General features: G+C 41.9%; 1 protein-coding gene across 7 annotated transcripts in view; it reads left to right on the top strand.

Moving 5' to 3' along the window:
* PLPPR1 (phospholipid phosphatase related 1) overlaps positions 1-23,802 on the top strand; it is a 641,182-nt gene that overhangs the window by 460,777 nt on the left and 156,603 nt on the right. The window contains exon 1 of one of the 7 annotated variants that reach the window (XM_060299954.1): positions 22,553-22,610. The exons of the other annotated variants lie outside the window; for them this stretch is intronic. The gene's annotated coding sequence lies outside the window, so the exon portion shown is untranslated. Of the gene's footprint in view, positions 1-22,552; positions 22,611-23,802 lie in introns of those variants that run through there. 7 annotated transcript variants of the gene reach the window in all.

Genomic DNA, 23,802 nt, shown 5'->3' with positions numbered 1-23,802 from the left:
TTAGATATCCTATCCTATCATATTAATCCTTCTTATTAGCTAGCTAGCTAGATAGATAGATAGATATGCAATTATACTAATCGTGCTCTAACTACTGCATTGTCTCCCCAGATAGACTTTGAGCTCTATGAGATAGAGTCACTAGTCCTCTAATTCCTCAACCCCCCATGCCCTCTTGCACAGTGCAGAAAACACTCTAGGGACCCAATAATTCCTTGTTGAAAATATAGAAGACTGACTATACCAAATGTTGGCAAAGGTATGGAGCAACTGTAACTCTCATTCACTACTGGTGAGAATATAAGGTAGTACAACCACTTTAGAAGAGAGTCTGGAAGGTTTTTTTTTAAGTTAAACATACATCTACCATATGACCTAACCATTCCATTCCTAATTATTTATTCAAGAGAAATTAAAGCATACATCCACACAAAAATTTGTACAAAAATACTCATAGAAGCTTTATTTGTAATAGCCCTAAACTTGAAACAACCAAAATGTATGTCCATTAGATGAAAAATGCAATGGAAAAGCAAATTGTGGTATATCCACACAATGGAGTACTACTTAGCAATAAAAAGGAACAAACTATTGATATATACAACATGGCTAAATTTGAAAATAATTATACTGAATGCAAAAAGCCTCACCAAAAAAAGAGTACATACTGTATGATTCCACTTATATAAAATTCTAGGAAGTGCAAAGTAATGTATAATGACAGCATATCATGTTGTTGCCTGGGGATGGGAGAGCAGGGTGCGGAGATTATAAAGGCAATGAGGAAACTTTTGGGTGTGATGAATATACTCATTATCTTGATTATGGTGATGGTTTAATAGATATATACATATGTCAAAAGTCATCAAATTTACATTCTAAATATGCCTGGTCAATTATTGTCAGTTATGCCTCAGGAAGCTAAAAAAGTACTGAAATTACCAAAATTATTCTACATGTATCATTTTCCCTTCAGTATCTCGCTGCTGTGTTTCCATGGCAGGAAGCTTCCTCTTTGAGACCAGCATGCAAGATGACATGAAGCAGATCGAGGCATTTAGGTCAGACAGAGCTGGTGTGATCCAAGGTGTGCCTCTTACCAGCCGTATAACCCTGGGCAAGCTACTCAGTGTCCTTAGACCTCATTTTCTTCCTCTTCTAGAAAATGGAATGAATAATATACCAACCTCAGAGGAATGTTATAAAAATTAAAATAGATAAAAGGCCTGGCACTTCGTAAGTGGTAGCTACTATTTATTATATATTGTTGAGAACCTTTTTTTTTTACAAGACTGGCACACATTTATTGAGACCTTTCTCAGCTTGATTTAATTCTTGTTGATGCCTAACCAATTACTAAGAATAAAGCAACTGACAGAGAGCAGATTATGCTTGAAAATATAAATAATACGGAATCACTTCTGGGCACCTGTCTACTTAATCCTCCATCATTTGTGCTAAGCTGAATTACTAGCACATGTGTAAGTGTGTTCAGATGTTCTAAGTGGAGAATAGGATAATTCAGAAAATGTGTATCGGGGCAAAGTAGGAATTGATAAACTGAACAGCATGGAGAGGTACTTGAAAGACTGTGGGTTTTGGTTTACACAGTCTGACTTTAAATGTGAGCTCAGCCACTTACTGTTTATTTGTGAAGCCGTGGATAGGTTACTAAACTTCCGTGATCCTCAGTTTATTCATTTGCAAAATGTAGATAAACAGTTCACACATCACGAATTTGTAGTGACAATATTTATACTGATAATCAGAAATAACTTCAGGAATAAATATATGTGTGATGGTCCCTATTCCCCTTCTCATTCTGGATAAGGCCAACTGTGTGTACTAATGATAAACAAGTGATATAACCTGGCCTTAATGGTATTTTAAAAACAATACCTATTAAAAGTCCTTTGTAAACTCATTCTGGGATAATTGTGTGTGTGTGTGTGTGTGTGTGTGTGTGTGTGTGTGTGTGTAAATGTGATTACCTGATCACTTGAATCCTTCCATTAATATTTCTTTTAAGGAGAAAATTTTATCACATTAAGACCGTCTAAGTGCAGGAAGGCAACTAAAGCAGTATTTTTGGTTCAAAGCAGTGAAGGCAGGTGCCCACGCCAAGCCTCTAATTCCCAAGACTTGCCTACGTTCCGTGGCCCAGGTGTATCTGCATGGCGCCATCAGGTTTAAAGGGACCACCTGAGAAGGAGCAGCCCTCAGAAGCTCAGTTGGGAAGGTGGAAGCAGAAGGGAGACCGGAGGAGCAGGGGTGTGGACTCTCCTCCGGGCGGGAAGCCCTGTGACCTATTCTGTGAGTGTTCTCCCTCAGACACCAGCGTCTGCTCCTGGGTATGAAAGGTTCATCACCACTTACCTTCTGTTTCTTAGCTCACTTTCCATGGGGTCTTGAAAGTTTGAGAAAGGTACACATTTTAATCTAATTTTGCAAATGGGGAGCCAAGTCCTAGAGAAACAAGTAGTGAAGAACTTTGCTTCGAAAGAAATTTTTAGCCAAGAGATTAAAACTATAGACTCTGTACTCAGGTTACCTGGGCTTAACTTTTATCTCGGCTACTTACTAGCTGTGTGATCTGGGACACGTTACTTAACCTCACGTTGTCTTGGTTTCCCTATGTGTAAAATGAATAGTAATCGTACCTACTTCATAGGGTTGTTGATCGAATGAGTCAAAGCAAAGTGCTCAGAGCAGTACCTGGCTTATAGGAAGTGCTGCATCGATGTTGATTATTGTTTTTTGAACCATTGCTTAGTCGGTTTCATAAGAAAAGATTTGGTGTAGTGGGATTGTTCTGGCTTTCCATACTCTATTCCTCCTAGACTGGTTGGCCAGTAGCATCTTAAGACACTGCAGCTTTTTAAACAGAGTTTTGAAAACAGAGATAGTTTGGAAACTGAGGGGGCTGTACACAGACAACTCCTGAAAGTCTTAAGAAGAGATTAAGCTCCATCAGCACCACTAAATCCCTAGAAATGAGCGGGGCACAGGCCCTAAAGAAGGAAAAATGCAATGGGGAATTCTAGCACTTAGGTGGCTTTTTTTCACTCTTTTTCCATCAGTCTCTGGAACGTTTTCTTGTCTTGAATGATTAACCAAGGATTATGGTTCGTGTTATTTCGCGTCTAAGTTTGACCACTGGATAGATGCAATCATGCTATAAAACCATGTAACTGAACTAGTGTTTAGCTGTGGTATAAATCCCTTGGGATCAAGCTTCAGTTAGGAAACTTACAGAAAGATAAGCTTGAGTAACAGTCTTAGAAATAACAAAAGTGTTCCTTTATTTTCATCTATATGGATTGTCTCCACCAATACCCTTTACTGCACATGGCACCTGTCTCCTTATGTAACACATGCTTTTGAAAACTAGCTTATACTTTATACCATTACCTTTAAGAAGTGTAGGGTTTACTGCCAGGTGGAATGGATTTAACTCTTTTCCCCTGATTTTATGTTCATTAAAAAGGAACACTTGTGTTACATCATAGAGGCACTATAATAGATAATACAAGAAAGCAGGATAGTTTACAGGTTGAGTTTGGCCTCTAGTATCAAAAGGGACTGAGTTTGAATTCTAATTTTACCATCTAAAAACTTTTGACTTTGGATAAATTATTGAACTTAAGCTTCAATTACTTTATCTGTTTTTTAAAAAAGGAATCATTTGTATCTACTATACATGATATTTACATATTAGCCTTAGGCAATCAGGATTAAATAATATGACATATGTGAATGCTTGTACTGGTGTCTGGCACTGAGTGAGCAGCAAATTGTAAATCACTGTTATTCAATGTTTTCAGCTTAAATAATAGGAAAGTTTCATACTCGAAGAAGGATGACTATTTTATGCCTACTATTCTCAAGTTTATCCCTGTAAGGAAGTGAAGGAAACTACAGCAAAGCAAAATCGTACTGAAGCCATACAGTAGTATTGTATGGTGGTTATCAACCAGGCTCTGAATGTAGACAAGCTGGGCTCAAGCCCCAGCGCTATCCTTTATTTCTCTGTGGGTTTGGGCAAGCTGCTTAACCTTGCTGGTGCTTCATTTTCTCCATCTACAAAACTGGATCAATAATATACTACTTTACTGGGTGGCTGTGAGAATTAAGTGAGATGATATATATAAGGCATTTAGAATATAGAAAACGTTCAAAATATTTGAATTACTAATATTCAAGAACAGTCGAGGAAACTGCGGCGTGTAAACAACAACGAAAGTCAAGTTTAGGTCTGGAGTTCTAGGAAATGTGCAGTTTTGTCCTACTCTATGAAAATGAGGTTGGTGTCCATTCAGAGTTTCTACTTGTGTCAAGCTAAGTAGACAATATCTCTCTATTAAGCCTTATTGACTAGTTTCGTACCATAAAGAATATAGAAGTTGAAGAATTAAGGAATTTGATATATTGTTAAAGAGACAAGCCTAAGTCATAGAAAATAATTTGAGGACAGCATCAGATAATAAAATCAAGAGCTAAGCGATATGTTGTGGTCTGTAAGAAGAGGAAAATTGCAAAGAATGACAGGTATCAGAGGAGCTGGGAATAACTTACTCTTATGGTAGAGTTTGGAAGGGAGTAGGGATGGATTCAAGTTCTAGTTCAAGAGAACAGCAAAAGCAAAGGGGAGGTGGTGGGACTGGGCATGGCATTTGTGGAGGGGAGAAGCAGAGGAATGAAAACCCCAGAGGGTGTCTATGAGCAAATAGTGAGAACTGAGCATGGCACACCGGGTAACAAGACCGCTAAAGGGTCAAGTTTATGGTTTAACTTGCACCCCTCGTTTTATAGATGAGGTGACTGAGGTATAAAGAACACCAAGTTACGCTTACTAGTTGGTGTGAGACCCCATCAGCCCTGACTCCTTGGCTAGTGAACTTGCAACTGCATCACTCTGCAGGGTCAGATGACAGAGATCCTTAAAAGGACTGAAAAATTCCCTAGATGCTCCCCACATGGTCACAATTCTAATTTTGTAGATTAATTGATGCCCTTTTTTCTGTCCATTTTTCCTAGAGTGAAAAAAGCAAATATTAATTCACAGGCCACCGAAACGAGGGCTTCATCAATTTCCACTTGAACACCCACCCTAAATAGGTAATTTGATTATTGAAGCGTTGTCTTAGAACCCAGATCCGATTCCCAGGGCAGAGTGCTTTCCGCTGTATCCCACCACTTGTACTAATTTACTATGATTTCAAACCCTTCTCTTAAGGATCTCCTTATTTCGATCCCTGCCAGGCTAAATGACTCAGGTTTTTGTTTTTGTTCTTTTCCTCTGCAGAGTGTGATTCATTTTCTCACTTTTACCAACCCCCTTAAGATCAATGAAGTGTTATCATCTGCCTAAATGGAGCCTCTAGGATTGCTCTGCCTGTTGCTCCTGAGATCTGCTGAGCTGGAGTCTATATTCTGTCATTGTGTTCCTGAATCTTGTAGGTTAGATTAGAATGATGTTTTCCTCCTCCTCTGAGTTATCTCTGGCTTGAAGGTTGCAGGTCCTATTGCTGCGGGAGTCCTTTCTTGATAAAAACCAACACATACATCCTCGGGAGATCCCTGTTTGCCATTATATGCTGGTGCAGTTGTTGGTTTTTTTTTTTCTTAACATCTTTATTGGAGTATAATTGCTTTACAATGGTGTGTTAGTTTCTGCTGTTTAACAAGGTGAATCAGCTATACATATACATCTATCCCCATATCTCCTCCTTCTTCTGTCTCCCTCCCACCCTCCCTATCCCACCCCTCTAGGTGGTCACAAAGCACCGAGCTGATCTCCCTGTGCCATGCGGCTGCTTCCCACTAGCTATCTACCTTACATTTGGTAGTGTATATAAGTCCATGCTACTCTCTCACTTCGTCCCAGCTTACCCTTTCCCCTCCCCGTGTCCTCAAGGCCATTCTCTACGTCTGGTGCAGTTGTTTTCACCTTCCCATTTTTCCCCTCCTGCCACTGTGTGCCCAGCAGGCTGTCAATGAGGAAAGGAGCAGCAGGAGAGTCAAGTCAATCATGTACGTTAACACAGCCGTGGTTTATTTCAGATGGCCGTTCGGGGAAGAGGAGACAGGCCAGAAACTCTGCACATAAAATACAAAGTAGATAGTATGTGCTGTGACTGAGGTTGCAGGGATTTAGGGAAGTTTCTCTGCTATTTTTTTAATCAGCTTCAATTCCTCCCCTTCACCTCTGAGTGGGTGTAAATTACTTCAGAGTTCTTTTCCCACCCTCACCTCCTCCTCCTCTTCCCCTTCCCTCTATTTCCTTCCACAGCCCTTAGTGGCAGGTGAATCAGAATTAGTGGGGGAATAATTATGTTCTCTATCAGCATTTATCACCAGCCCACTTCCCTTTAAAACCTGAGATACTGCTTGCAGGTTGCAAAGTACCCAGAGCGCCCTGAAGAAACATCATGTTTATAGGAACAGCTTTTACTGCCAGCATTAGAGTTGAGAGAATATGTGCAGGTCTGTACATCAAATCGGAGACCTATCTCACTGGATGAGTTAAAATCCGGGAACAAAAATAGTCTTCTGGGTTCTCCTTTGCTGATCGTATTTGACGCCATTCAACATGTGCTTTGCATGACGATGTTCTCTTTTCCTCTGACATTAAGCTGCTTTTATTGTCTAGTGAAGGTTCCAGTTTCTCTACATTTACTTATTATATTGAATCGTTCACTCATAAATCCCTTCCTCCCTGTTCAGTTTTTTTTTAATATATATATTTATTTTTGGCTGCGTGGCATCTTCGTTGCTGCGTGCAGGCTTTCTCTAGTTGCGGCAAGCAGGGGCTCCTCTTGGTTGCGGTGCATGGGCTATAGGTGTGCGGGCTTCAGAAGTTGTGGCTCGCGGGCTCTAGAGCACAGGCTCAGTAGTTGTGGGGCACGGGCTTACTTGCTCCGCTGCATGTGGGATCTTCCTGGCCCAGGGCTCGAACCTGTGTGCCCTGCATTGGCAGGCGGATTCTTACCCACTGCGCCACCATGGAAGCCCCCCCACCCACTCAGTTTTTAGTCACTTAGGTGTACTTGTCTTTCTTTATGAATTGTATTTATTCTGTTATATTTGCTTTTAAGAGCTTTATGTACTTCTATGTGTGAAAATGGGTTGTGTGGTTACTTTTATGTCACAATTGCATGGTGAGGATTTGAATGTGGTTACTGGGTTTCTTAGTGACAGTGCCTGGCTCTCCTCATAGCACCCGTTCCTTTAGGCCTGAAGGGCAGTCCAAGAGGTGACATTTTTTGGCAGACTGGGTGGCAGATGGGATGGAGGGATGTTCTGCACATCGGGCTTGGTAAATACATACAGGCAAGAAAAGTGACTGGCAGGGAGAAGTGCTGTGTTGGTTTAAACAAGCTGTTGGAAGGACTTCCAGGTGAGAAAAAAAGTCAGGGAGAAGAGAGACGAGCACAGGCCAGAAGGAACGGAAGTTGGAGGGATAAGAAAATAAGAATTACTTGGACAGAAGTAGATGGAAGATAGTTTAAGGAGAAGAGAGTTTAGGCAAGGACACTGCTAGCCCATAACTCTGCCTTGGGGCAACATTAGAAGAAGGTGCTGGTTCCTCTGGGTAAAAGTGGTCCAGTATTTGGGTGCATGGCTGGCCAAACAGAGTAGGCTGAATTTTAGTCACTGTTTGCCTCCTTGGTTCAGTGCCCTTGGGCAAGGCACAGCCTGCATACTGTCCATGGCAACTCTGAGTGTAGATCGAGAATATCCTCTAAAAAGCAGTGGTACAACTTTTAGTATGTATTACCTCTGAAGAGAAAACAGTCTGCTCTGAAATGGTCATATTCTAATATTCCTTTCAATAATGTAGTAGGATTTTACAAAGTTCCTGAATCTCCCTGCCTCATTTGATCCCTCACGTAGCCCTGAGTATCCTGTTATCCCCACTGTGTAGATGGACAGGTTTAAAGAGATCAAGTTGCTCACAGAGGATACATGACATCAAGTAAGTGGCAGAGTCATGATTTAAATCAAACCCTCTGACTGTAAATGCTGAGCTTTGCTGCAGTGTCAGGCTACCCACATTGACTGCATACAGAATAAATGAGGCTGCGTTTGTGAATGACCATGACCACTCCTCACGCATATGCAGTAATTAAGACAACTGTGTTATCTTGTCTGTACCAGTAGAGCTGGTAGATTCTTGCCACCAAGGTAACTTGGAGAAATGAATTCCTGTGCCTCAGTTTCCTCACATGTAAACTGAGGCCAGTAATATCTACCCCATAACTCACTAGGTTGTTAAGAATCATAATTATGAATGTTGAATACCACAAAACAGGGCTTCTGTCTATTTCATATACCACTGTGTCTCCAAAGACAAAAACAATACCGGGCACAAATAGCTGTCCAATGTATATTTTTTGAAGGAATTAATGGATATTACAGTTTACTGAATGTTGGGTCCTAGGCTGGGCTGAGTGCTTTGTAAACATTACTTATTCCTCACCACAGAGCTGCAGGCCGGGTGTGATGACATCCATTTTACAGGTGAGGAAATCAAGGCACAGAGAGTGAAGTAACTCATGAGAGGTCACACAGCAGAGCTGGGATTCAAACACAGGATTGTCTGATCCTAAAGCTTATGCTCACAGCTACTAGAATTGTTGTAAGAAGTAAACTATCATTTAAAAGGCAGGGCAAATAATAATATGAAAAGTCTAAGAGTTGAACACCAATAATCTTTCTGAAAAAATACAAAATAATGTACTATAACTAAAAACAGAATTTAAGAAAGAGGCTCATATAAGGAAAAACTGTGAGCAAATAAAAGATAAAGCCTGCAGTTAAGTTCAAGTAGCAATTGACAATTGACTTTAAAGTTAATTCAATTGCCAAGAAATGATTCATCAGCAGTCGGAAACACAATGATAGAAGAGGATGCAAATACACCCAAATCAATCCAAAAGGATTCCAAAAACTCTTCAAATGTAAATTGGTGATGCAGTGCATTGTTAAAGAGAAAGTAAGCTAAGGATTTGTCTGCTCTGGGAGATAGAAGAGATTCAGATTCTGATTAATTCTTCGTGTTAATAGAAAAGTTGGTATCAGTATGTAATTATATATGCATCAATAAAAGTGTTTTTAAATTTAAAAAAAAGAATTGTTGTAAGGACTAAATAAAAGTAGGTACTGGACCTAGCACAGTATGTAACACAGATGCTTGATCAATGAGAATTTCCTCTTCCAATTGAAAATCCAAAATTCATGACCACTTTTAAAATGCCTCAAGAATAAATATCATATAAAGGTTTCAGTTGATAAATAACTGGAAGCCTAATTTCTGAAGACTGACTAGCCAGCTTCTTTCCCCCATCATGCTTTCAGTGATGACAATTTCTTAGGGCACCAATAGATGATTTTTTTCTCCTTTAAACATAACCCTCGGGCTTCCCTGGTGGCGCAGTGCTTGAGGGTCCGCCTGCCGATGCAGGGAACCGGGTTCATGCCCCGGTCCGGGAAGATCCCATATGCCGCGGAGCGGCTGGGCCCGTGAGCCGTGGCCGCTGGGCCTGCGCGTCCGGAGCCTGTGCTTCGCAACGGGAGAGGCCACAGCGGTGAGTGGCCCGCGTACCACAAAAAAAAAAAAAAAAAAAAACCCACAAACATACCCCTTATTAGATCTGGCGATGCATGTTCTCACAGGTCTCACAGCACGAGATACATTGATGCTGGCTTCTTTCCAAGGATGTAGAGGAGCAGCCAGAAGTGACTAACATCCCATATGGTGGTGAACACAGTTCTGTCTTTATGATGTAGTCATCCCAAAAGGCCTCATGGTAAAGCAATTAATATTGCAGTGGGCAGGGGTTTTTTCTCTATTTGTTGTGAAAGCTATATTGCTTCACCTTTCAGAAACAGGAAAAATATTTAGAAAACAGTAAATAGTTATAATGAGTTCTAATAAAAATAGAGTTGCTGGAGGCCCGCCCCCGCCACCCCTGCTTAATATGAAATGCAGGTGACTGGGTGCCAGCAATAGAATAGGCACCCAGATATAGTCACAGTTGATAGAGGCAGCTCCAGTCCTACCAAACCCCACTACAGAGATAGCCTTCAAAATGTGAACTTTGAAATAAAAATAAATACACGGGTTCAGATCCTAGCTCTGCCACTTCCTAGCTTTCTTGTCCTAGGTGAGGTGTTATCTTCACTGAGCCGTGGCCTTGCTCTCACAGGAGGGTGAGAACTCCTGCTTCGCAGGCACTCCGTGAGGACGAAAGGAGACCGCAGATGGAGCAGACCTAGCAGAGTGCCTGGCACGCATGGGAGCTCCTCCAAGATGAGTTCTTCTTCCCTCTCAGGGCTAACAGTGCAGCGAAGGGGTTAGTCGGAGAACATGCGGGAGGTGACTGCAGAGTGAAGACAGTGTGTTGTACTCGCATTAGAAGTGGCATCGTTATATTAATTTTTGTAGGCATGTAAATGTAAACTAAAGATTATAATATAATTAGGGTTGGTTAATAAAATGGCTATTTTGAAGTAAAATAGGTGGGTGTCAGGCCAGAATCAAGGGCTGAGGAACTGGAATCTAGATCCAGATCTGTATCGGCTGGAGAGCTTTCCCCTGCCGTGTGCCTCAACTGCTCCCCTAACAAATGGAGTAAACATCTACTACACATAGGCTGCTTAATAGAATGAATGAGGCAAAACCTGTGAAGTTGTGGTATCCCAAATGAGAGGGATAATGTGAGTACAGAAGGAGTTAGAAGGGGGTCATTGCCCCCTCCTTTTTTTACCCTAAAGGGCTAAGACTGTATACATTCTCCTAAAAATTACTTTTGCTGAATGGGTTTGGCTTTTCCTAGAGACACAAAAACAAGGTTAAGAGATAGGAAAGAAATAGATTCCCCATATGGATTAAAGCTAAGTTTAAGTTTCATTCATTCAAGTGTTTGAGGTCTACTGTATACCAGAATCTTCACTTAGTACTGCACATAGGAGAAACAGGTATTTTAAACACCAGCAAAAACAAAACAGCATTGACCCTGTTAGCACAGAAATCACTGGGTGTGTAAAATGTTCTTTGCATTCTACGTGCATTGGCAAGTGCTTAAAAGTCAGAAGGAGGGTACCTTATATATTTACAGACCAGCCCCTTTCTTCAGGGACCTCCCCTCATTTAAATAGCTCCCCAACCTCATCTGCTGTGGGATAAATGGCTCTTTCTAGAGGGTACAGTATGACAGCTGTTTAATGACATATGACATAACAGAAGAAACCAACAAGATTGTCATACCCCTTAGAGACAGTGAGGGAAAACGGGTCAGAAGATAGCAGCCGGTTACCTACAGTAGAATTTGGCCCAAGTGTTGTAGGGAAGATTGTCTTGGTGGACTGTGTAATAAGACATACTGAACCCCACAATTTGATATGTGTGTCCTCTTGCTAGCCAAACAGCAGGAATAACTCAGTACTAGGATGAGAGAATAAAATAAGCAGCAACACAAGACCCAGGCAAACGTGAGGAGAGGTGGAGAGTGTGCTCCACAGGTGAGTGACCTCAGAGCCTGTCAGTAGGTAATATTCTGCTTAGAGGTGTCACAGGGATGACGCCTGGTAGGAATCCCATGAGAAAATGATCCAACTATGGGAGTTTCTGTCTGGAAGAAAATGGCACTCCTATATCCCTGTGTAGGAGTGTCATAAGGAATAAGGATTCTTTGAATAGAAAATAAGCATTAATTTCCAACCACAAAGGACATGGCGTCCTGTTAGACATTGGGAGGACAGATGGGTCTCCTAGGAGAACCTATGGGAATCTCCTCTGGCAACAGGGAAGATTCCAGTCAGTGAAAGTATTAGCTGTACTGTCTCATTTTATTTAATCATTAACATCGTAAGTGCTTAGGCACTATGGGAGTTGAGATAGCAAATATAGCCATACTTTATTGAGCATCTACTCTGTGCCTATCACTTGGGGGAGGTGAGCGGGGGTAAGCCTTTTGTGTGAATTACTTTATTTAGTTCTCATGATGATTTACGAAGTAGATAGTGTCCTTGCCAGTTTTCAGATTAGAAACTTGATTAGAGAGATTTAAGTACATTGCCAAAAAAATCACACTTTACGTGGAAAATCTCACTACTCCTATTAGATGGAATTGAACTCAGGTCAAAGCCCAAGTTCTTAACAATATCTTGATGGATTTTTCCTAGCACAGAATGAGCAAGAGGATTCTTGGTTGTATTTGGATGAACAATTTTAAAACATATATTTACTGAACGAGGATTTTAAAAGAATCTAACCCATGATTTCATTGTTCTTGTTCTTAGAATGAGACTAAGTAAAAATGGTAGACTTTAAGGTAATTTTCTAGCAATAGGATGGACATGGGAAAGACATGAATAAGTATGTAAGTAACTGAAATTGGGAAACTGCATTAGGACACGTATCCTTACCCGGTTCTTGAACGTCCATCACCAACATCCTTTATCCCTATGTGCTCTGGAATTTCAGTTCCTCTACCTACTCCGTGATTCCCCACATCAGATCAACTTCATTGCTGACTTTCTCTGCTCCTGTTCCTTTGATACCTAACAGTACAGGTGGAAAAAAAGCATAACCTGCTAATTGGCCCCATCACTGCATATTTATCATTCGCAGCCCCGACTTGTTTCTCCCGATTGGTCAGCAGTTCTGTTCTTTGTCCTGCAGTGGCTCTTCCAAACCTTTACCACAGTTCTCAGTCGAACTCTATCTGAACATCCCTCTCACTAGATGATCCAAGCTTCCTCCTTCACCAAGAAAATACCTCGTAGAGTTTCTTACATAGAAGTAAACAAGGCACAGGAAGCTTAAGTAACTTGCCCCAAGTCTCACTGCTAGTGATGGCAGTTCTCAGTTTCAAACCTTCTCAGTCTGGCTATAGACTTTGCCCTATTAACCACTATGCCATATTGCCTCTCTGGTCATATATTTTGGATGAGTCAATTAATCAACGAATGGATGGATTCAAGACCAGAATTTGAAACTTGGCCTGCTCCTGGCCCATAGTAGCCAGACCATCTCTGCTTGTACTTCTGAAGCTTACTGATAAGGTTAACTTTTGTATTGGGACCCACTAAATGGAGGCCACCTTAGTAGCCTGGTCCATGTCACAAAAGTAAACCTAAGCCAGCCTGCACTTACAGGGAACGCCTGTCAAGGAAACCTGACATACACCAATCACAATCCTCCAACTTGGCTTTAGCTAGCTCACCTTGCCCTAGAAAATAGGACCTACCGGCCTTGTAAGGAAATCCCTGACCTCCTAGCCACTCATGCCCTGTTTCCACATGGCCTCTTCTAATGCTCTATAAACTCACTCTTGCCCAAAATCCCTTGGGAAGAATGCTCCACTGCTTCTGAGGCACTGCACGCCCCCAGTCCATGGAGTATTTTCTCTTGAATAAAGGACATCGGACTCCTAACTTGTTTTAGTTTTGTCACTTGACATTAGGCTTGTTCTAAACGTGGCCTGACTCCACATGCCTTTGGACTTGCTTTTACTGGGCTGGTTCTTCCCCCGAGACCACAGGCACTCCTACCAGGAACTTCCTCCATGACTTAGTTTTCCCTTTGCCCCAGCATCCTACGTGGCCAGAGTGGCTGCTCCACTGACTCTTTCATGGCCTCAGCTAGCTCCTCTCCTATATTCCCTGTTGCCCTTAAGGACAGCCTTCCAGATGGAATCCAGGAATAGCCTACAATCCTTCCCATACTCTCCTAAAACTTTACCTCTTGACTCTGTCTCCTCTCATTTTCTGTTGTCACTTCTTTAATTCCTTCATGTAGCCCATTTTTTTGGCATTAAGATTTCAGTGAGGAACACGACTTACAAGGCTCCAACCTCAAGAAGTTCTCATTGTAGGGAAAGAGATTCTAACCAAAATCCAGATTGTGATAAATGAAAAGAATCAAACTTGGGGGTAGAGAGCATAGTGGGGTGGTCTGATGGTATCTAAAGCGTCTGTGAAGTTGGTGCTCATGAATCTATTGTGAAACCAGTGATCCCAGTTGGGTATTTTTTTTTCTCCTGTAACTTGCCTGCTTGGATGAGGCATGGGCAAGGTGGATGGATGACTTTCTTCACTTCTTCCTCATCTCTTATGCAGGTCACTGCAAAAGCCTGCGGAGTGGTTCCCCTTACCTCCAATTCTCACCTCTACCCAACTCCATATCGATGCTAGCATGTTCTCTGTAAACATAGGGGTGCTATACTGTTGCTCTGACTAGAGATCTCTGATGCCCCCTCTGCCTAACAGTGATTCTCAATCCTTAATGTGTGACAGTCACCTGGAGAGTTAACCACACTGACTGCCGTCTCCTCCCTCACTCTCATCACCTCCCTACCAGAGTTTCTGATGCCATAGGTCTGGAGATAGGTCTGGGGTGGGGTCTGAGAATTTGCATTTCTAACAAGTTTTCAGTTTATGCTGATGGTCTGGAGACCACACTTTGAAAACCACTGGCCTGAAGAACAGTTTGCTAACTCCTTCATAAAGTAAGCCAGCCTATTTCCAACTTCACTTTTCCACTCTCTCATTCATTTAGATAGTGTTCTAGCCAGACTGTTTGCAGCACTTTCAACATGCCAAGTGCTTCATCATCTGTTACCTCTGCTCATGCTCTTTCTCTTGCCTTGAACGCTCTTTCTTTTCTCTCCTTGGTGAAATCCTCATCCTTCGAGTCCCCGCCTAAACACAACCACAGCTGGGAATCCTTCCCTTATCCCATCGTTTGAGTAAAACTAATGACTGCTTCCTCTGGGCTTCCATAGCACGTTCATGATATCTCTTTCTTTTCTCTCTTTCTTTTTTTTTTTTTTTTACATCTTTATTGGAGCATTATTGCTTTACAATGATATGTTAGTTTCTGCTTTATAACAAACTGAATCAGTTATACATATGTTCCCATATCTCCTCCCTTTTGTGTCTCCCTCCCTCCCGCCTTCCCTATCCCACTGCTTTAGGTGGTCACATAGCACCGAGCTGATCTCCCTGTGCTATGCAGCTGCTTCCCACTAGCTATCTATTTTACATTTGGTAGTGTATATATGTCCATGCCACTCTCTCACTTTGTCACAGCTTACCCTTCCCCCTCCCCATATCCTCAAGTCCATTCTCTACTAGGTCTGTGTCTTTATTCCCGTCTTACCCCTAGGTTCTTCATGATATATATATTTTTAGATTCCATATATATGTGTTAGCATGTGGTATTTGTCTTTCTCTTTCTGACTTACTTCACTCTGTATGACAGACTCTAGGTCCATCCACCTCACTACAAATAACTCACTTTTGTTTCTTTTTATGGCTGAGTAATATTCCATTGTATATATGTGCCACATCTACTTTATCCATTCATCCGATGATGGACACTTACGTTGCTTCCATCTCCTGGCTATTGTAAATAGAGCTGCAATGAACATTTTGGTACATGACTCTTTTTTTTATCATCTGATACATTTTAATTTTTTATTTTATTTATTTATTTTTAACATCTTTATTGGGGTATAATTGCTTTAAAATGGTGTGTTAGTTTCTGCTTTATAACAAAGTGAATCAGTTATGCATATACACATGTTCCCATATCTCTTCCCTCTTGTGTCTCCCTCCCTCCCACCCTCTCTATCCCACCCCTCCAGGCGGTCACAAAGCACTGAGCTGATATCCCTATGCTATGTGACTGCTTCCCACTAGCTATCTACCTTACGTTTGTTAGTGTATATATGTCCATGCCTCTCTCTCGCTTTGTCACAGCTCATCCTTCCCCCTTCTCATATCCTCAAGTCCATTCTCCAGTTGGTCTCTGTCTTTATTCCTGTCTTACCCCTAGGTTCTTCATGACATTTTTTTCCCTTAACTTCCATATATATGTGTTAGCATGCGGTATTTGTCTTTCTCTTTCTGACTTACTTCACTCTGTATAACAGACTCTAGGTCTATCCACCTCATTACAAATAGCTCAATTTCGTTTCTTTTTATGGCTGAGTAATATTCCATTGTATATATGTGCCACATCTTCTTTATCCATTCATCCGATGATGGGCACTTAGGTTGTTTCCATCGCCGGGCTATGGTAAATAGAGCTGCAATAAACATTTTGGTACATGACTCTTTTTGAATTTTGGTTTTCTCAGGGTATATGCCCAGTAGTGGGATTGCTGGGTCATATGGTAGTTCTATTTGTAGTTTTTTAGGGAACCTCCATACTGTTCTCCATAGTGGCTGAACCAATTCACATTCCCACCAGCAGTGCAAGAGTGTTCCCTTTTCTCCACACCCTCTCCAGCATTTATTGTTTCTAGATTTTTTGATGATGGCCATTCTGACTGGTGTGAGATGATATCTCACTGTAGTTTTTTGGGGGTTTTCTTTTTTTTTTTTTTGTAGTACGCAGGCCTCTCACTGTTGTGGCCTTTCCTGTTGCAGAGCACAGGCTCCAGATACACAGGCTCAGCGGCCATGGCTCACGGACCCAGCTGCTCCGCGGCATGTGGGATCTTCCCGGACCGGGGCATGAACCCATGTCCCCTGCATCGGCAGGCAGACTTTCAACCACTGCGCCACCAGGGAAGCCCCGCATCGTAGTTTTGATTTGCATTTCTCTAATGATTAATGATGTTGAGCATTCTTTCATGTGTTTGTTGGCAATCTGTATATCTTCTTTGGAGAAAGGTCTACTTAGGTTTTCTGCCCATTTTGGGATTTGTTTTTTTGTTATTGAGCTGCATGAGCTGCTTATAAATTTTGGAGATTAATCCTTTGTCAGTTGCTTCATTTGCAAGTATTTTCTCCGATTCCGAGGGTTGTATTTTGGTCTTGTTTATGGTTTCCTTTGCTGTGCAAAAGCTTTGAAGTTTCATTAGGTCCCATTTGTTTATTTTTGTTTTTATTTCCATTTCTCTAGGAGGTGGGTCAAAAAGGATCTTGCTGTGATTTATGTCATAGAGTGTTCTGCCTATGTTTTCCTCTAAGAGTTTGATACTGTCTGGCCTTACATTTAGGTCTTTAATCCATTTTGAGCTTATTTTTGTGAATGGTGTTAGGGAGTGTTCTAATCGCATACTTTTACATGTGCCTGTCCAGTTTTTCCAGCACCACTTATTGAAGAGGTTGTCCTTTCTCAACTACATTCTTGCCTCCTTTATCAAAGATATGGTGACCATATGTGCATGGGTTTCTCTCTGGGCTTTCTATCCTGTTCCATTGATCTATATTTCTGTTCTTGTGCCAGTACCATGCAGTCTTGATTACTGTAGCTTTGCAGTATAGTCTGAAGTCAGGGAGCCTGATTCCTCCAGCTCCGTTTTTCGTTCTCAAGATTGCTTTGGCTATTCGGGGTCTTTTGTGTTTCCATACAAATTGTGAAATTTTTTGTTCTAGTTCTGTGAAAAATGCCAGTGGTAGTTTGATAGGGATTGCATTGAATCTGTAGATTGCTTTGGGTAGTAGAGTCATTTTCACAATGTTGATTCTTCCAATCCAAGAACATGGTATATCTCTCCATCTATTTGTATCATCTTTAATTTCTTTCATCAGTGTCTTATAATTTTCTGCATACAGGTCTTTTGTCTCTTTAGGTAGGTTTATTCCTAGATATTTTATTCTTTTCATTGCAATGATAAGTGGGAGAGTTTTCTTACTTTCACTTTCAGATTTTTCATCATTAGTGTATAGGAATGCAAGAGACTTCTGTGCATTAATTTTGTATCTCTATACTCTACCAAACTAGCTCTAGTAGTTTTCTGGTTGCATCCTTAGGATTCTCTATGTATAGTATCATGTCATCTGCAAACAGTGACAGCTTTACTTCATCTTTTCCGATTTGGATTCCTTTTATTTCCTTTTCTTCTCTGATTGCTGTGGCTAAAACTTCCAAAACTATGTTGAATAAGAGTGGTGAGAGTGGGCAACCTTGTCTTGTTCCTGATCTTAGTGGAAATGCTTTCAGTTTTTCACCATTGAGGACGATATTGGCTGTGGGTTTGTCATATATGGCCTTTATTATGTTGAGGAAAGTTCCCTCTGTGACTACTTTCTGCAGGGTTTTTATCATAAATCGGCATTGAATTTTGTCGGAAGCTTTCTCTGCATCTATTGATATGATATTTTTTTCTCCTTCAATTTGTTAATATGGTGTATCACGTTGATTGATTTGCGTATATTGAAGAATCCTTGCATTCCTGGAATAAACCCCACTTGATCATGGTGTATGATCCTTTTAACGTGCTGTTGGATTCTATTTACTAGCATTTTGTTGAGGATTTTTGCAACTATGTTCATCAGTGATATTGGCCTGTAGTTTTCTTTCTTTGTGACATCCTTGTCTGGTTTTGGTCTCAGGGTGATGGTGGCCTCATAGAATGAGTTTGGGAGTGTTCCTCCCCCTGCTATATTTTGGAAGAGTTTGAGAAGGATAGGTGTTAGCTCTTCTCTAAATGTTTTATAGAATTCGCCTGTGAAGCCATCTGGCCCTGGGCTTTTGTTTGTTGGAAGATTTTTAATCACAGTTTCAATTTCAGTGCTTGTGATTGGTCTGTTCATATTTTCTATCTCTTCCTGATTCAGTCTTGGCAGGTTGTGCATTTCTAAGAATTTGTCCATTTCTTCCAGGTTGTCCATTTTATTGGCATAGAGTTGCTTGTAGTAATCTCTCATGAACTTTTGTATTTCTGCAGTGTCAGTTGTTACTTCTCCTTTTTCATTTCTAATTCTATTGATCTGAGTCTTCTCCATTTTTTTCTTGATGAGTCTGGCTAATGGTTTATCAATTTTGTTTATCTTCTCAAAGAACCAGCTCTTAGTTTTATTGATCTTTGCTATCGTTTCCTTCATTTCTTTTTCATTTATTTCTGATCTGATCGTTATGATTTCTTTCCATCTGCTAACTTTGGGGTTTTTTTGTTCTTCTTTCTCTAATTGCTTTAGTTGCAAGGTTAGGTTGTTTATTTGAGATGTTTCCTGTTTCTTAAGGTAGGATCATATTGCTATAAACTTCCCTGTTAGAACTGCTTTTGCTGTATCCTGTAGATTTGGGGTCATCGTGTTTTCATTATCATTTGTTTCTAGGTATTTTTTGATTTCCTCTTTGATTTTTTCAGTGATCTTTTGGTTATTTAGTAGTGTATTATCTAGTCTCCATGTGTTTGTATTTTTTACAGATTTTTTCCTGTAATTGATATCTAGTCTCATAGCGTTGTGGTCGGAAAAGATACTTGATACAAATTCAGTTTTCTTAAATTTACCAAAGCTTGATTTGTGACCCAAGATATGATCTATCCTGCAGAATGTTCCATGAGTACTTGAAAAGAAAGTGTATTCTGTTGTTTTTGGAATGAATATCCTATAAATATCAATTAAGTCCATCTTGTTTAACGTGTCATTTAAAGCTTGTGTTTCCTGATTTATTTTCTTTTTGGATGATCTGTCCATTGGTGAAAGTGAGATGTTAAAGTCCCCTACTATGATTGTGTTACTGTTGATTTCCCCTTTTGTAGCTGTTAGCATTTGCCTTACGTATTGAGGTGCTCCGATGTAGGGTGCATAAATAATTAAAACTGTTATATCTTCTTCTTGGATCGATCCCTTGATCATTATGTAGTGTCCTTCTTTGTCTCTTCCAATATTCTTTATATTTTAAAGTCTATTTTGTCTCATATGAGAATTGCTACTCCAGCTTTCTTTTGGTTTCCATTTGCATGGAATATCTTTTTGCATCCCCTCACTTTCAGTCTGTATGTGTCCCTAGGTCTGAAGTGGGACTCTTGTAGACAGCATATATACAGGTCTTTTTTTTGTATCCATTCAGCCAGTCGATGTCTTTTGGTGGCAGCATTTAATCCATTTACATGTAAGGTAGCTATTGATATGTATGTTCCTATTTCCATTTTCTTAATTGTTTTGGGTTTGTTATTGTAGGGCTTTTCCTTCTCTTGTGTTTCTTGCCTAGAGAAGTTCCTTTAGCATTTGTTGTAAAACTGGTTTGGTGGTGCTGAACTCTCTCAGCTTTTGCTTGTCTGTAAAGGTTTTATTTTCTCCATCAAATCTAAATGAGATCCTCGCTGGGTAGAGTAATCTTGGTTGTAGGTTTTTCTCCTTCATCACTTTCAGTATGTCCTGCCAGTCCCTTCTGGCTTGTAGAGTTTCTGCTGAAAGATGTTAACCTTATGGGGATTCCCTTGTGTGTTATTTGTTGTTGTTCCCTTGCTGCTTTTAATATGTTTTCTTTGTATTTAATTTTTGACAGTTTGATTAATTTGTGTCTTGGTGTGTTTCTCCTTGGATTTATCCTGTATGGGACTCTCTGTGCCTCCTGCACTTGATTAACTATTTCCTTTCCCATATTAGGGGAGTTTTCAACTATAATCTCTTCAAATATTTTCTCAGTCCCTTTCTTTTTCTCTTCTTCTTCTGGGTCCCCTATAATTCAAATGTTGGTGCATTTAATGTTGTCCCAGAGGTCTTGGAGACTGTCCTCAGTTCTTTTCATGCTTTTTTCTTTTTTTTTTCTTTTTTTGTGGTACGCAGGTCTCTCACTGTTGTGCCCTCTCCTGTTGCGGAACACAGGCTCCAGACGCACTGGCTCATCGGCCATGGCTTACAGGCCCAGCCGCTCCACGGCATGTGGGATCTTCCTGGACCGGGGCACGAACCCGTGTCCCCTGCATCGGCAGGCAGAATCTCAACCACTGTGCCACCAGGGAAGCCCTCATTCTTTTTTCTTTATTCTGCTCTGCAGTAGTTATTTCCACTGTTTTATCTTCCAGGTCACTTATCCTTTCTTCTGCCTCAGTTATTCTGCTATTGATCCCTTCTAGAGTATTTTCAATTTAATTTATTGTGTTGTTCATCGTTGCTTGTTTCCTCTTTAGTTCTTCTAGGTCCTTGTTAAATGTTTCTTGCATTTTCTCTTTTCTATTTACAAGATTTGGATCATCTTCACTATCATTATTCTGAATTCTTTTTCAGGTAGACTGCCTATTTCCTCTTCATTTGTTAGGTCTGGTGGGTTTTTATCTTGCTCCTTCATCTGCTGTGTGTTTTTCTGTCTTCTCATTTTGCTTATCTTACTGTGTTTGGGTCTCCTTTTTGCAGGCTGCAGCTTCGTAGTTCCCGTTTTTTTTGGTGTCTGTCCCCAGTGGCTAAAGTTGGTTCAGTGGGTTGTATAGGCTTCCTGTTGGAGGGGACTAGTGCCTGTGTTCTGGTGGATGAGGCTGGATCTTGTCTTTCTGGTGGGAACGTCCACGTCTGGTGTGTTTTGGGGTGTCTGTGGCCTTATTATGATTTTAGGCAGCCTCTCTGCTAATGGGTGGGGTTGTGTTCCTGTCTTGCTAGTTGTTTGGCATAGGGTGTCCAGCACTGTAGCTTGCTGGTCGTTGAGTGAAGCTGGGTGTTGGTGTTGAAATGGAGGTCTCTGGGAGTTTTTTGCTGTTTAATATTACGTGGAGCTGGGAGGTCTCTTGTGGACCAGTGTCCTGAAGTTGGCTCTCCCACCTCAGAGGCACAGCAGTGACCCCTGGCTGCAGCACCAAGAGCCTTTCATCCACACGGCTCAGAATCAAAGGGAGGAAAAGTAGAAAGAAAGGAAGGAAGAAAGGAAGAGGAGAAAATAAAGTAAGATAAAATAAAATAAAGTTATTAAAATAAAAAAATTATTCAGAAAAAAATGTTTTTAAAAAGTAAAAAAAAAAAAAAACAAAAACGGACGGACAGAACCCTAGGGCAAATGGTGAAAGCAAAGCTATACAGATAAAATCTCACACAGAAGCATACACATACACACTCATAAAAAGAGGAAAAGGGGAAAAAAATAATAAATCGTGCTCTCAAAGTCCACCTCCTCAGTTTGGGATGATTCGTTGTCTACTCAGGTATTCCAGAGATGCAGGTACATCAAGTTGATTGTGGAGATTTAATCCGCTGCTGGGAGAGATTTCTGTTTCTCTTCTTTGTTCGCACAGCTCCCGGGGCTCAGCTTTGGATTTGGCCCTGCCTCTGCGTGTAGGTCGCCTGAGGGCGTCTGTTCTTTGCTCAGACAGGACGGGGTTAAAGGAGCCGCTGATTCGGGGGCTCTGGCTCACTCAGGCCGCGGGGGAGGGAGGGGTACGGATGTGGGGCGGGCCTGCGGCGGCAGAGGCCGGCGTGACGTTACTCTAGCCTGAGGCGCGCCGTGCGTTCTCCCGGGGAAGTTGTCCCTGGATCCCGGGACCCTGGCAGTGGCGGGCTGCACAGGCTCCCCAGAAGGGAGGTGTAGAGAGTGACCTGTGCTCGCACACAGGCTTCTTGGTGGCGGCAGCAGCAGCCTTAGCGTCTCATGCCCGTCTTTGGGGTCCGCGCTGTTAGCCGAGGCTCGCGCCCGTCTCTGGAGCTCCTTTAAGCAGCGCTCTTAATCCCGTCTCCTTGCGCACCAGGAAACAAAGAGGCAAGAAAAAGTCTCTTGCCTCTTCGGAAGGTCCAGACTTTTCCCCGGACTTCCTCCCGGCCAGACGTGGCGCACTAACCCCCTGCAAGCTGTGTTCACGCCGCCAACCCCAGTCCTCTCCCTGCGCTCCGACCGAAGCCCGAGCCTCAGCTCCCAGCCCCCTCCCGCCCCGGCGGTGAGCAGACAAGCCTCTCGGGCTGGTGAGTGCTGGTCGGCACCGATCCTCTGTGTGGGAATCTCTCCGCTTTGCCCTCCGCACCCCTGTTGCTGTGCTCTCCTCCGCGGCTCTGAAGCTCCCCTCCTCCGCCACCTGCAGTCTCCGCCCGCGAAGGGGCTTCTAGTGTGTGGGAACGTTTCCTCCTTCACAGCTTCCTCCCACTGGTGCAGGTCCCGTTCCTATCCTTTTGTCTCTGTTTATTCATTTTTCTTGTGCCCTACCCAGGTACGTGGGGAGTTTCTTGCCTTTTGGGAGGTGTGAGGTCTGCCAGCGTTCAGTGGGTGTTCTGTAGGAGTTGTTCCACGTGTAGATATATTTCTGATGTATCTGTGGGGAGGAAGGTGATCTCTGCGTCTTACTCTTCCGCCATCTTCCCACCGTTTTCTCTCTTTCTCACAGCATAACATGACTCTTTATATGTCTCTTGCTTTGAGAAACCACAGTTTATTTATCTCTATACCCCCAGTGACAGCACAGGTCCTGGCACATAGCAGATGCTCAAGAATCATTTGCTGGCAAATGACTGGTTAGGTAGGTGGATGCTTACGGTGGTCAGAGAAGACCCCTCAGAGCAGTCTTGAATAAAAGTAGGAAGAATACCTGATAATGTGCCAATGTTAAGCCTTGCTGGACAGGAGCCTGTGAGGCAGAAAATGAAGGTCCCTCAGAAGCCCCCACCGGTTAGCCCACCCAGCCAGCCAGGCCAATAAAAGAGAAGAGATCTATTGATTATGCAGAAAGAAATGTTTGAAAATCCAAGCTTGAATTGCCTAGACATTACATCAACAGAAACCAGGGAAACATCACCCGTGAAGGTACCGCTGAATAACCTGGGGAAACAGTTTCTGAGCCTGAGGCCTCAAAGGAGTGAATTCCCTTCCTCCCCAGCAGAGGAAGGAAGGATCTCTTCCTAAACCTCCCCTCCCCCAAACTAGGACAAACCCATTGTAAGCTCTGAGCTCACAGTGATGACAGACCCTTATCCTAGGGCCAGCAGGCAAGGTCTGCGCCTTCAAGAAACTTAAAATGCTGCCCAGAACGCTTGGCATTAGCGCATAGAGGAGACAGATGATTTGTTAAAACTGATACTTGGCGATTTTCAAGCCCTGTTTCAATTCCACGCGGCATTAAGAATTGAAAGAGGCTTCTG

The sequence above is a fragment of the Globicephala melas genome, chromosome 6 (assembly GCF_963455315.2).
Source record: "Globicephala melas chromosome 6, mGloMel1.2, whole genome shotgun sequence".
Lineage (NCBI taxonomy): Eukaryota > Metazoa > Chordata > Mammalia > Artiodactyla > Delphinidae > Globicephala > Globicephala melas.
Note: the sequence above shows the minus strand (reverse complement) of the source record. Positions and strands in the feature narration are given on the sequence as shown.